Here is a 14,570-nt window from a genome sequence, read left to right on the forward strand (position 1 = left end):
TTTTAGTGACAGCCACTCTTTTTTAAAATAATACTTTAAGATTTTTATTCATTCTACAAAGAATGATATGATGTTAATTCATGGCAGATTGTGGTAATTTCAGGGTGGTTGTACAATTTCTACAGTACTAATTTATAAACAAAAAACCCCCCAGTGATACAGCTAAAAAGTAATAGAGTATATAAAAAGAATACTGAAAATAAGCATTTGAATAATCAAAACAAAGCTGTAAAGGAGAAAATAAATAAATAAGTCAATAAATAAATGAAAAACAAACCACAAATTCAACCATATATATATAATTGCATTACATATAGTTGGACTAAACAATTAAAAAATAATTAGAAGTCCAATTAAGATAGAGATTGTCAATCTGGGTTGGGTTTTTTTTTTTTTTTTTGACACAATGTCTTTCTTTTTTATTTATTTATTTGTTTGTTTGTTTTATTTTATTTTTCAGTGTTCCAAGATTCATTTTTTATGCACCACACCCAGTGCTCCACGTGCCTTCCTTAATACTCACCACCAGGCTCACCTATACCCTAACCCCCCCTCCCTTCCAAAACCCTCAGATTGTTTCTCAGAGTCCACAGTCTCTCATAGTTCATCTCCCCCTCCGATTTCCACCAACTCATTTCTCATGTTATTCCTTACACTCTACAAGTGAAACCATATAATTGACTTTCTCTGCTTGACTTATTTTACTTAGCATAATCTCCTCCAGTCCCATCCATGTTGATATAAAAGTTGGGTATTCATCCTTACTTTTTTTTTAATTTTTATTTTTTATCAACATATAATGTATTATTAGCCCCAAGAGTACAGGTCTGTGAATTGCCAGGTTTACACACTTAACAGCACTCACCATAGCACATACCTTCCCCAATGTCTATAACCCAACCCCTTTCCCCCCCAAAACCCTGTTTGTTTTGTGAGATTAAGAGTCTCTTATGGCTTATCTCCCTCCCGATCCCACCTTGTTTCATTTATTCCTTTCCTAACCCCCAACCCCCCCATGTTGCCTCCCAACCTCCTCATATCAAGGAGATCATATGATAATTGTCTTTCTCAGATTGACTTATTTCACTAAGCATGGTATTCATCCTTTCTGATGGAGGCATAATACTCCATTGTATATAGGCACCATATCTTCTTTATCCATTCATCTGTTGAAGGGTATCTTGGCTCTTACCACGGTTTGGTGACTGTGGCCATTGCTGCTGTGAACATTGGGGTACAGATGACCCTTCTTTTCACTGCATCTGTATCTTTGGGATAAATACCCAGTAGTGCATTTGCAGGGTCATAGGGTAGCTCTATTTTTAATTTCTTAAGGGTTTGGGAGAAGGGGGTGGGATTATGGACATTGGGGAGGGTATGTGCTTTGGTGAGTGCTGTGAAGTGTGTAAACCTGGTGATTCACAGACCTGTACCCCTGGGGATAAAAATACATGTTTATAAAAAATAAAAAATTAAAAAAAAAAAGCAATCTCCACACTGTTTTCCAAATTGGCTGCACCAACTTGCATTCCCACCAACAGTATAAGAGGGTTCCCCTTTCTCCACATACTCTCCAAATTTTGTTGTTTGTTGTCTTGTTAATTTTGGCCATCTTAACTGGTGTAAAGTGGTATCTCAATGTGGTTTTTATTTGAATCTCCCTGATGACTAATGATGATGAACATTTTTTTCATGTGTCTGTGAGCCATTTGTATGTCTTCTTTGCAGAAGTGTCTGTTCATGTCTTCTGCCCATTTTTTGACATGATTATCTGTTTTTTGAGTGTTGAGTTTGAGGGGTTCTTTATAGATCTTGGATATCAGTCCTTTGTCTGCAGTTGATGACAACCATCCTAACACATCTGAGATGATGTTTCATTGTGGTTCCCATTTGCATTTTGCTGATGATTAGTGAAATTCAGGACCTTCTCATGTATCTGCTAGCCAATTGTATGTTCTCTTTGGATGAGTGTTTCTTCAGTTCCTCTGCTCTTTTTTTAAAGTAAGCTCCATGCCCAGCATGGAGCCCAATGTGGGGCTTGAATTCATAACTCTGAGATCAAGACATTAGCTTTAACTGAGTCACTCTGGCACCCTGACCAATTTTTAATCAGATTTTTTTTTGCTACTCAGTTGTATGAGTTCTTTATATATTTTGTGTATTAACCACTTATTAGATATATGATTTGCAAATATTTTATCTCATTCTATAGTCGCTTATTCATTTTGTTGATGGTTTCCTTTGTTGTGCAGAAGCCTTTTGGTTTGATGCAGTCATACTTGTTTATTTTTGCTTGTGTTGTCTTTGCTTTTAGTGTCAAATCCAAAAAATCACTGCAAAGGCTGATGTCAAGGCACTTACCCCCTAATTTTCTTCTAGGACTTATACTCAAGTTAAAGGTCTTATATTCAAGTCTTTAATCCATTTTGAGTTGATTTTTATATATGTTGTAAGATAGGGGTCCAGTTTTATTTCTGTTGCACATGGCTCTCCAGTTTTCCCAAAACCACTTACTGAAGATATTATCCTTTCCCCCATCATATATCCCTGGTTCTTTTGTCATAAATTAATTGATCATAAATGCATGAGTTTCTTTCTGGGCTCTCCCTATTCTATTCCATTGATTGGTATGTCTGTTTAGGTCAGAGAAACAGTTCTTACATTGTTACAGACTTTTGTGAGTATCTGATGAAACTGTGTCTCTTTCCTCACTCTCAATATTTGATTCAACATCAAAGGGTCAAGACTTCATTTATCAACACTCTAAAAACCCAAGGAAACTAATTTGAGTGTACTACACTCAAATTTCTTAATTTGAGTGTAGTACATGTCAAGACAAAGACCACAGCTCTAAGACCTTTATATTCTGAGAAGTTATAGAAAAATAAGGGAAAAACAGGGGCACCTGGGTGGCTTAGTTGGTTGTGTGTCTGCCTTCAGCTCAGGTCATGATCCCATGGAATCAAGACCTCAGGGTCTAGGGATCAAGACCCACTTTGCATGAGGTTCTCTACTCACTAAGGAGTCTGCTTCTCCCTCTCCCCCTGCTCCTGCTCTCTCTCTCTCTCTCTCGCTCTCATACATGCTCTCTCTAATAAATAAATAAAAGCTTAAAAAAAGAAAGAAAAGAAAAATAAGGGAAAAACAGAGAAGACACAAATTATCAATATCAGGAATGAGAGAAGTGACTCCATACAAATTCTAGATATTAAAAAAATGATAAATTAGTATGTGAAAATTTTAACATATATAAATCAACAACTTAGATAAAATGAACAAATTCTGTAAAAGACACAAACCTTCAAGACCTACTCAACAAGGGACGCCTGGGTGGCTCAGTTGGTTGGGCAGCTGCCTTCAGCTCAGGTCATGATCTTCAGGTCCTGGGATTGAGTCCCACATCGGGCTCCTTGCTCATCAGGGAGCCTGCTTTCTCCTCTCTCTCTGCCTGCCTCTCTGCCTGCTTGTGTGTGTTCTCTCTCTCTCTGACAAATAAATAAAAATCTTAAAAAAAAAAAACCTACTCAAGAAGAAATAGAAGGGGAGTTTAAGAGGTAGAGGAGTGGGGGGGCGGTTCTTAAGTTTGCCTTGTCCCTCAAACACAGCTAGATAAATACCAAATCATTCTGGACACCCAAGAAATCAATCTGAGAGAACAAACTGCACAACTAGAGATTAAAAAAAAAAAAAAAAAAAAAAAGACCACATCCTGGAAGCTATGAATTACAGAGTGTTGATTTGGGGGAGTAAAGTGCTGCCAGTGCTATGGAGGGGAGACAGCCCTAATCAGAGAGAGGAAGGGTAGGGAGGGAGAAAAAGGTGGGAAGGAGAGAGGGAGAGAGAGAACAGGAAAATGGGCAGGGGATTGCACAAGAAAAACTTTCCCCTAAAACTACTGACTGGGAAAAGGGGAGGGGCCAACTACCACAAGTTTTTATAAGCAATGGAATGCAAAGTCTGAAGTTGTAGAGGTCCATGCCATTGCCAGTGTTGCACCCAGCAGTTTTAGCAGTACTCTGGAGCAGAAGGAGGGTAGAGACCAGGGATTCTGGAGATCCCCTAGGTCACATGGGTAAATACAGTTCCCCTTCTTGGAAGTGCATTTGGGAGGGGTGGCATAGCCTCTCTGGGGACAAAAGACCCAGCAGATGCCATTAAGCTTTCCCATTCAATAGCATAGGAACAGGGACTCTGGCTGAGGGCAGCAAGCCTTGGTGCTGGCTTTTTGCTACATGCTTTACCATAAATTCCCAGCTGGTGCTCAGGCACAACCAGTACCTGGCCATGGCAAGGCGGCCCTCCCCAAGAGGATCAGCGTGGGTCCATGCTGCTGGGGGGTCTCTGAAGTTTGGAGTTTTGAAACCCAGCCTTGCTGGAGATAAAACATGGGAATGCTGTACTGCCTGGCAGGCAGACAGCTCAGACACAGACAGAGTGAAGGCAGAGATCTGACAGAAGCCAGAGACACAGGAGGGGTAACTGTTCTTCTGTGAGGGCTTCCAGAAGAGTGACAGGTGTAAGCTGCCCACAGTGAGGAGGAGAGGGTGGGGTGATGCCATTTTCTTCCCACTGCCCATCAACACTGACCAACTTCAGTGAGCAAAACAGTGCCACCAAGTGGAGGCTGGAGCTGCTTACACCAAGCCTTGCCCAGACCCTGCACCCTGCAGGTGCATCTCCACTAGGGCAAGTCCACCTGAGAATCAGTGAAGCAGGGCAGTATAGAAGACCAGTATAAACCTCTGCAAGAACCTAGTCTACTGATCATAGAGTGCTGCAAAACTTCAGCTCTAGGAGAAATAGGATCTAGCCTCCTTCCTCTCTCTCTCTTTCTAGATTTTATTTATTAGACAGACAGAGTACAAGTAGGCAGAAAGGCAGGCAGAGGGAGAGGGAGAAGCAGGCTCTCCACTGAGAAGAAAGACTGATGAGGGGCTCAATTCCAGGACTCTGGGATCATGATCCGAGCTGAAGGCAGCTGCTTAACCAACTGAGCCACCCAGGCACCCCACTTTCTTTCTTTCTTTTTCCTTCTTTCTTTCCTTTCTTCCTTCTTTTCTTCCCTCCCTCCTTTCTCCCCTTTTCTTTCCCACTCTCTTTCTTTCTTTCCTTCCCTCCCTTTCTCTTCTTTCTTTCTTTCTTCCTTCTCTCTCTCTTTCTTCTCTTCTTAATATAGCCATTACTTTCAAGAGCAGGAATGCAGCAGACTGTCCTAACAATCACACACAAAAAATGACCCAGACAAAATGACAAGATGGAGGCATTCACCCCAAATGAAAGAAAAGGAAGAAGTCACCGAAAAGGATTTAATCAACACATATAGAAGATGTCTGAAATGTAATTTAAAACAATAATTACTAAAGACATTGGGGTTGAGAAAAGCATTGAAAACACTAGAGAAAATAATGAAACTGAAAGAAGAGTGATATAAAGTTACTGAATCACAAATGTAGACTTAGAGAACTAAGGAACTCCTTAAAGCATTGTAACATTCAAGTGAGTCCCAGAAGAAGAGAAAGAAAAAGGGGCAGATTTATTTCAGCAAATTATAGCTGAAAACTTCCCTAATCTGGGGAAGTAAACAGACACTGAAATCCAAGAAGCACAGAGAACTCCCATTAAATTCAACAAAAGCTGGCTATCACCAAGACATATCATAGTCAAACTCACAAAATACACAGATAAGGAAAGAATCCTGAAAGCAGCAAGAGAAAAAAGTCCTTAACCTACAAGGGAAGACAACTTAAGTTCACAGCAAATCCATCCACCTGGCAGACCAGAAGAGAGTGGCAGGATGTTTTCAACGTGCTAAATGGAAAAATATGCAGCCAAGAATACTTTATCCAGCAAGGCTGTCATTCAGAATAGAAGAAGAGACAGAGTTTCCCAGACAAAAACTAAAGGAGTTTGTGACCACTAAACCAGCCCTGCAAGAAATAGTAAAGGGGACTCTCTGGGGTAAAAAAGACCAAAGGCAACAAAGACTAGAAAGGAACAGAGAACATCACCAGAAATACTAACTTTACAGGTAGCACAATGACACTAAATTCATATCACTAATGTAAATGGACTAAATGTTCCAATCAGGGGCGCCTGGGTGGCTCAGTGGATTAAGCCGCTGCCTTCGGCTCAGGTCATGATCGAGCCCCGCATGGGGCTCTTTGCTCAGCGGGAGCCTGCTTCTCTCTCTCTCTCTGCCTGACTCTCCGCCTGCTTGTGATTTCTCTCTCTGTCAAATAAATAAATAAAATCTTTAAAAAATAAATAAATAAATAAATAAATAATTTAAATGTTCCAATCAAAAGACTGAGGACATCAGAATGAATAAAAAAAAATAAGACCCATCTATATGCTGTCTATAAGAGACTCATTTTAGACCTAAAGACACCTGTAGCTGGAAAATGAGGGGATGGAGAATCATATATTGTGCTAATGGGTGCCAAAAGGAAGCCCAACTATCAGAAAAACTAGATTTTAAAACAAAAACTGTAACAAGATATAAAGAAGGGCATTATATCATAATTAAGGGGTCTAATTAAGAAGATCTAACAGTTGTAAATATTTATGCCCCCAACCTGGGAGCACCCAAACACATAGATAAACTAAAAATCATAAAGAAACTCACTGATAATAATACAATAATAGTAGGGAACTATAACACTGTACTTAGAGCAATGGACAGATCATCTAAGCAGAAAATCAACAAGGAAAAAATGGCTTTGAATGACACACTGGACCAGATGGACTTAACAGATACAGTCAGAAGATTTCATCCTGAAACAGTGGAATACACATTCTTTTCAATGCAAGGGAACCTTCTCCAGAAAAGGATCACATACTGGGTCACAAATCAGCCCTCCACAAGTACAAAAAGATCAAGATCAAGATCAAGATCAGATCATGCATATCATCACATGACAACACTATGAAACTTGAAGTCAACCACAAGAAAGAATTTGGAAAGACCACAAATACATGGAGGTTAAAGAATATCCTACTAAAAAACGAATGGGTTAACCAGGAAATTAAGGAAGAGATAAAGGGGTGCCTGGGTGGCTCAGTCAGTTAAGCGTCTGCCTTTGGCTCAGGTCATGATCCTCATGTTCTGGATTCAAGCTCTGCATCAGGCTCCCTGCTTGGGTAGGGAGTCTGCTTCTCCTTCTCCCTCTGCACTTCCCCCGACACATACACGTTCTCTCTCTCCTCTCTCAAAAATAAATTAAAATCTTTAAAAAGTAAAAAAAAAACTTTAAAAAGAAGAAATAAGAAAGTACATGGATATGAAGAGGATGGTTGGGTTATGGACACTGGGGAGAGTATGTGCTATGGTGAGTGCTGTGAATTGTGTAAGCCTGACACAGATCTGTACCCCTGGGGCAAATAATACATGATATGTTAATAAAAAATAAATAAATAAAATAAAGTACATGGAAGCAAATGAGAGAATACACGACAGTCCAAAACCTTTGGGATGCAGGAAAGGCAGTCCCAAGGGAAGTATATTGCAATACAAGCCAACCTTGAGAAGCAAGAAAAGTTTCAAATACACAATCTAACTTTACACCTAAAGGAGCTAGAAAGGAACAGCAAATAATGCCTAAAGCCAGCAGAAAAGAATAAAGATTAGAGCAGAAATACATGATATAGAAACAAACAAAAAAGTAGAACAGATCAATGATCTAAGAGCTTGTCCTTGAATTAATAAATAAACCCCTAGACAGACTTATCAAAAAGAAAAGAGAAAGGACCCAAATAAATAAAATCATGAATGAAAGAGGAAAGATAACAGTCAACACCACAGAAATATAAATAATCATAAGAGAATATTATGAAAAATTACACACACACACAGAGGAATATTGCTCAGCCATCAAAAAGATGAAATCTTGCCATTTGCAATTATGGGGATGGAACTAGAGTGTACTATGTTAACGAAATAAGTTTGTCAGAGAAAGACAAATACCATATGATTTCACTCATATGTGGGATTTAAGAAACAAAACAGATGAACATAGGGGAAGGGAAGGAAAAATAAAATAAGGTGAAATCAAAGATGGAGATAAACCATAAGAGTATAAGAGTCTTAACTATAGAAAACAAACTGAGGGTTGCTGGGGAGGAGGGAGGGAAGGAGATGGGGTAACAGGATGATGGGCATTAAGGTGGGCACTTGATGTAATGAGCACTGGCTATTATGTATAACTGATGAATCACTAAATTCTACCCTTAAAACTAATAATACATTATATGTTAATTACATTGAATTTAAATTAAAATGATTTTTTAAATATACCTTTTTTCCCATTTAAAGAAATGCTTCTAAATATTCTGAAAATTTACTTCCTATTTATGACAGAGTTCAGTTAAAAAGGAAAGGGCTCTCATGGGGAGGGTGGAGTGAAAGGGGTGACAGCAAAAGAGTCATAAAATCTATGTGATGATATTGTAAAATACCCTCCTATATTAGATAAGTTTGGTTATCTCTAGGAATGACCTAACGTAGACAGTGAACTACTAATGGAGGTTAAGAAGTCAAGAATGCAAACAGTATGGAGGCTCCTCAAAAAGTTAAAAATAGAGCTACCCAATGACCCAGCAATGCACTACTGGGTATTCAACCCTAAGATACAAATGTAGTGATCCGAAGACGCACCTGCACCCCAATATTTATAGCACAATAGCCAAATTATGGAAAGAGCCTAGATGTCCATAAACAGATGAATGGATAAAGAAAATGTGGTATGTATATACAATGAAATGTGCAGCCATCAAAAAACCCTGAAATCTTGGGGCGCCTGGGTGGCTCAGTGGGTTAAAGCCTCTGCCTTCAGCTCGGGTCATGATCCCAGGGTCCTGGGATCGAGTCCCACATCCGGCTCTCTGCTCCGTGGAGAGCCTGTTTTCTCCTCTCTCTCTCTGCCTGCCTCTCTGCCTACTTGTGATCTCTTTCTGTCAAATAAATAAATAAAATCTTTTAAAAAATTGTAAAAAAAAAACCAAAACCCAAAACCCTGAAATATTGCCATTTGCAATCATGTGGATGGAACTAGAGGGTACTATGCTAAGCACAATAAGTCAATCAGAGAAAGAGAATTATCATATGATCTCACTGATACAAGGAATTTGAGAAACAAAACAGAAGAGCATAGGGGAAGGGAGGGCAAATGAAACAGGACGAAACCAGAGAGGGAGACAAACCATAATCTTAATGTTAGGAAACAAACTGAGGGTTGCCGGAGTGGAGGGGAGTGGGAGGGATGGGGTGGCTGAGTAATGGACATTGGGGAGGGTATTTACTATGGTAAGTGCTGTGAATTGTGTAAGACTGATGAATCACAGAGCTGTACCCCTGAAACAAATAATACATTCTATGTTAATTTTAAAAAAGAATTCAAGAATGCAAGGAAGAAAGAGGAGCCTTTCTAAGATTGTCCCATTCATACTCCTGGCTTGATGACAGGCTCATCACTCTGACTAGGTTATAACTTTCAATATAAATAAACTTGTAAGAAGAGAATGCCCTGACCAACAAATGGGAGTATGTCAGGTCTCTTGGGATTATATTTTCCAGTATAAATTAGTATATTAGTATTATAATTTATGTCTCAGATTCTTTATTTTTTTTTTTAAAGATTTTAAGTAATCTCTACACCCAACATGGAGCTTTAACTCACCACCCTGAGATCGAGAGTTGCATGTTTCAGTGACTGACCCAGCCAGGTGCCCAACATTCTTTTACATTTAATTACAGTTTGTCCATCCTGAAGAAACCAATTGGCTCACAGAACTTTGACAAGTTGGAGTCTTTCTATTTGTAAAGCTGAGGAATGCTGTACTCCTACTTCACCCTCCTGTCTGTTCTTCCTAGCTAGTAGTTTCCATCCTCCCAGCCAGCTGCACAGGCAAGGAGAGTGGTCCTCAACATCACACTACTGCAATGACCACAATCTCCAGCATCCTCAGAGGAGAGTGAGAGCCACTGTTTCTCAATCTAAGCTGCCTTCCTCTTGTGTGCCTCAGTTTTCTCCTATTAGTATAAAGTAGTAGTATCTATTAAAGCCTATTTAATGAATAAAGCATGAGAGGTAGTAAATGTTTTCTGGAAGTGAATCCAGATCACTTTAAAGTTTTGTTTTCCGCTTGGTAGGAAATAATAGGTAGTTATACAAAAATACTCAAAATATCTCAGAGTGTACCTCATACAGACAAACTGCTATATAAGTCTCCTATAAAGAAGAGAGAGATTATTTTTGGCTGAAGTGATCTGGGAAAGCTTCATGTAGAAAATGGCATTTAATCTACTGCTTGAAGCAGAGAGAAAATTATAATGTGTGGAAGAGAAAGTGATCCAAATGCAGTAGTCAGTATGCACATAGAGTTTGCTAGTTTTTCTGTGTAATGATATGTGGGGATAACAGAAGGATTTTTGAAATATTTATTTTACTCTGGGTACATTTTATTTTGTATATATTTTATCTCAGTGCAGTGAGGTTTAGACTTCATTTTGCCTCTGTGTGGAAACCGAGGTTGCAGATATCTCATTGCGGCTGTATTTTTCTGCATGATGTGGACATAAACTCTGGAGATAGGTCTCCTGAATCTGACCATATGTGTTTCTAGGTATAAACGTGTGTGGGTGCATTTCTCTGCAGATATTTTGGTCTTTGTGGGTGTATGCACATGCAGTCCTGAGATGATAGGAAGGAAAGACAGAGGAAGGATTAGAAGGGTGGCAGGGTAGAGGGGAAGAAAGTGAGCTGTTGAAAGGAACCTGTCTGAAGCCCAAATATGGAGCTGTTAAACATTATTAGCATTTTTTAAAAGATTTATTTATTTGACAGAGATCACAAGTAGGCAGAGAGGCAGACAGAGAGAGGAGGAAGCAGGCTCCCTGCTGAGCAGAGAGCCCCCAATATGGGGCTTGATCCCAGGACCCTGGGATCATGACCCAAGCTGAAGGCAGAGGCTTTAACCCACTGAGCCACCCAGGCACCCCAAACATTATTAGTATTTTAGGTAGTTGATAATTCATTATCACACGGACCTCAGAAGCTCTTTTTTAATAAAACAACATTTACTGGTAAAAGAATAGTGTTTCAAAATGCCAGTTTTTATCCATCACATTCTGTCTCTTTTCGTTGTCCTTCCTTTCATTCAATTCAACTCTCTTTTTCGAGTTTTTTTTCTTTTAATTTCCTCTTCCTTCCTTCCTTTTTTTTTTTTGGTTGTCAAAAATAAAGTTTTATTTCTTCCTTTCCTTTCTTATCCTTCCAGTTTTATTCCTTTCTCCATTGAAATGTTCTCTTTCTGTTTTCCCCTTTCTCTTCTAATGTATGGAGCTAATACCATACCCCACCCACACCCCAGAATTGATTGTTTTTAAATTGGGAAAGGGGTAGGTCCCTCTTGTTGTAAAGATATTTTAGGCTCAGTCTTAGCCTTTTGTCTTTACTGTCACTGCCACAGTCAGTTCATTCATTGATTCAACAAACTTTAATTGGGTACTTTGGTGCATGTTAAAGGCCTTCTCTGATTACTGGAGACACAGAAAAAATTATCTAGCATGCCAACCAATTATATTCATTATCATCTTTATTGAAGGCAACCAACTTTTCTTTTTTCCAGACATAGCAGAAAATTAAAAGACAGAAATGCAAAAGTGATTTAGCTAGTTTTTTTTAGCTAGTTTTTTTAGAAATGTATTATATATCATTTTAAGAAAATTGAGGTAGTAAATAATCATCCAGTGTATTTGCATATTTTTTCATATTTGTTCATATATTGCCATTCTAGGAAATGAGGACAAATCAAAATTGTTTTCTGAGCAGTATTTCTACATTTGTTTCTATACTCCAGGGATTCAATTTTTTTAAATTAATTAACCTAATTGTCTGTTTAATGATTAAAGTTTTAAAGAGTTAAGAATCTGGGGGACTTAAGTGGCTCAGTGGGTTAAGCTTCTGCCTTCCGCCCAGGTCATGATCTCAGGTCCTGGGTTCGAGCCCTGCATCAGGCTCTCTGCTCAGCAGGGAATCTGCTTCCCCCTCTCTCTCTTCCTGCTTCTCTGTCTATTTGTGATCTCTCTCTCTGTGTTAAATAAATAAATAAAATCTTTTTAAAAAGTAAAGACTTAAGAATCTGAAAATACAATTTTAGCTAATACATTATACCTTTATGACTTCTAGAATTATTAGAATGCCATAAAATTAAACTCCTCTGAAAATGCATTCATTATTACCATTGTATTTAAACTAATATATGTATATCATTGGTACAGAAAATATATTCCAAGAAATGATGGCTGGGGCACCTGGGTGGCTCAGTGGGTTAAGCTTCTGCCTTCAGCTCAGGTCATGATCTCGGGGTCCTGGGATCGAGGCCCATGTCAGGCTCTTTGCTCAGCAGGGAGCCAGCTTCCCCCATCTCTCTCTGCCTGCTGCTCTGCCTGCTTGTGATCTCTCTCTCTCTGTCAAATAAATAAATAAAATCTTAAAAGAAAAAAAAGAAATGATAGCTGAAAATTGCTCAAATTTAATGAAAGTTATAAATTCACACATTCAAAAACTCAGTGAAACCTAAACAGGATAAACTAAAAGAAACCCGTTCCTAGACCCATCATAATCAAGCTTCTTAAAACCAAATAAATCTAGAAAATAACCAGAGAAAAACAATATGTTACAGGTAGGATGACTGGATTTCTCATGGAAAAACCATATATGCCAGAAGGCAGTGTAACAACATCTTCAAAGTTGTTTTTTTAAAAAAAGCACACTATCAATCCACAATGTTATAGCTAGCTAAAATGTCCTTAAAATAAAGATGAACTAGGGGGTGCCTGGGTGGCTCAGTGGGTTAAGCCACTGCCTTCGGCTCAGGTCATGATCTCAGAGTCCTGGGATCGAGCCCCGCATCGGGCTCTCTGCTCGGGAGGGAGCCTGCTTCCTCCTCTCCTGTGCCTGCCTCTCTGCCTGCTTGTCATCTCTCTCTGTCAAATAAATAAATAAAATCTTTAAAAAAAAATAAAGATGAACTAGAAACATTCTCACATGAAAGAAAACTAAGAGAATTTGCTGCCAGCAGACCTGCTCTAAAAGAAATGCTAAAAGTTCTTCAGATGTGATCCCAGAAAGAAACTGAACTTCAGGTATTAAAGAAGAGCAACAGAAAGAGTAAATATCAGGGTAAATAGACTCTTTTTCTACTCCTATTAAAATACATAATAATGTTGAAAGCAATAATTACAACATTGTGTTTATATGTAATACACAGACACCTTTTTTTCTTTTTTTTTAATTTATTTTCAGCATAACAGTATTCATTGTTTTTGCACCACACCCAGTGCTCCATGCAACCCGTGCTCTCTCTAATACCCAACACCTGGTTCCCCCAACCTCCCACACTCTGCTGCTTCAAACCCCTCAGATTGTTTTTCGGAGTCCATAGTCTCTCATGTTTCACCTCCCCTTCCAATTTCTCCCAACTCCATTCTCCTCTCTAACACCCCTTGTCCTCCATGCTATTTGTTATGCTCCACAAATAAGTAAAACCATACGATAATTGACTCTCTCTGCTTGACTTATTTCACTCAGCATAATCTCTTCCAGTCCCGTCCATGTTGCTACAAAAGTTGGGTATTCATCCTTTCTGATGGAGGCATAATACTCCAGAGTGTATATGGACCACATCTTCCTTATCCATTTGTCCGTTGAAGGGCATCTTGGTTCTTTCCACAGTTTGGCGACCGTAGCCATTGCTGCTATAAACATTGGGGTACAGATGGCCCTTCTTTTCACTACATCTGTATCTTGGGGGTAAATACCCAGTAGTGCAATGGCAGGGTCATAGGGAAGTTCTATTTTTAATTTCTTGAGGAATATCCACACTGCTCTCCAAAGAGGCTGCACCAACTTGCATTCCCACCAACAGTATAAGAGGGTTCCCCTTTCTCCACATCCCCTCCAACACATGTTGTTTCCTGTCTTGCTAATTTTGGCCATTCTAACTGGTGTAAGGTGATATCTCAATGTAGTTTTTTTTTAAATAAATTTATTTATTTTCAGAAAAACAGTATTCATTATTTTTTCACCACACCCAGTGCTCCATGCAATCCATGCCCTCCATAATACCCACCACCATGTACCCCAACCTCCCACCCCCCCTGCCACTTCAAACCCCTCAGATTGTTTTTTGGAGTCCATAGTCTCTCATGTTTCACCTCCCCTTCCAATTTCTCCCAACTCCATTCTCCTCTCTAACACCTCTTGTCCTCCATGCTATTTGTTATGCTCCACAAATAAGTAAAACCATACGATAATTGACTCTCTCTGCTTGACTTATTTCACTCAGCATAATCTCTTCCAGTCCCGTCCATGTTGCTACAAAAGTTGGGTATTCGTCCTTTCTGATGGAGGCATAATACTCCATAGTGTATATGGACCACATCTTCCTTATCCATTTGTCTGTTGAAGGGCATCTTGGTTCTTTCCATAGTTTGGCGACCGTAGCCATTGCTGCTATAAACATTGGGGTACAGATGGCCCTTCTTTTCACTACATCTGTATCTTGGGGGT

At 39.2% G+C, this 14,570-nt stretch overlaps 2 long non-coding RNA genes across 2 annotated transcripts in view; one reads left to right on the top strand and one right to left on the bottom strand.

Moving 5' to 3' along the window:
* Nucleotides 1–14,570, top strand: part of LOC309846075 — a 277,012-nt gene that overhangs the window by 104,140 nt on the left and 158,302 nt on the right. The window lies entirely within an intron of this gene.
* Nucleotides 12,317–14,570, bottom strand: part of LOC309846074 — a 61,975-nt gene continuing 59,721 nt past the window's right edge. The window contains exon 3 of the long non-coding RNA XR_014301723.1: nucleotides 12,317–12,466. This is a non-coding gene — a long non-coding RNA (uncharacterized lncRNA). The remainder of the gene's footprint in view (nucleotides 12,467–14,570) is intronic.

This window comes from Mustela nivalis, assembly GCF_964662115.1.
Source record: "Mustela nivalis genome assembly, chromosome: 13".
Classification (NCBI taxonomy): domain Eukaryota; kingdom Metazoa; phylum Chordata; class Mammalia; order Carnivora; family Mustelidae; genus Mustela; species Mustela nivalis.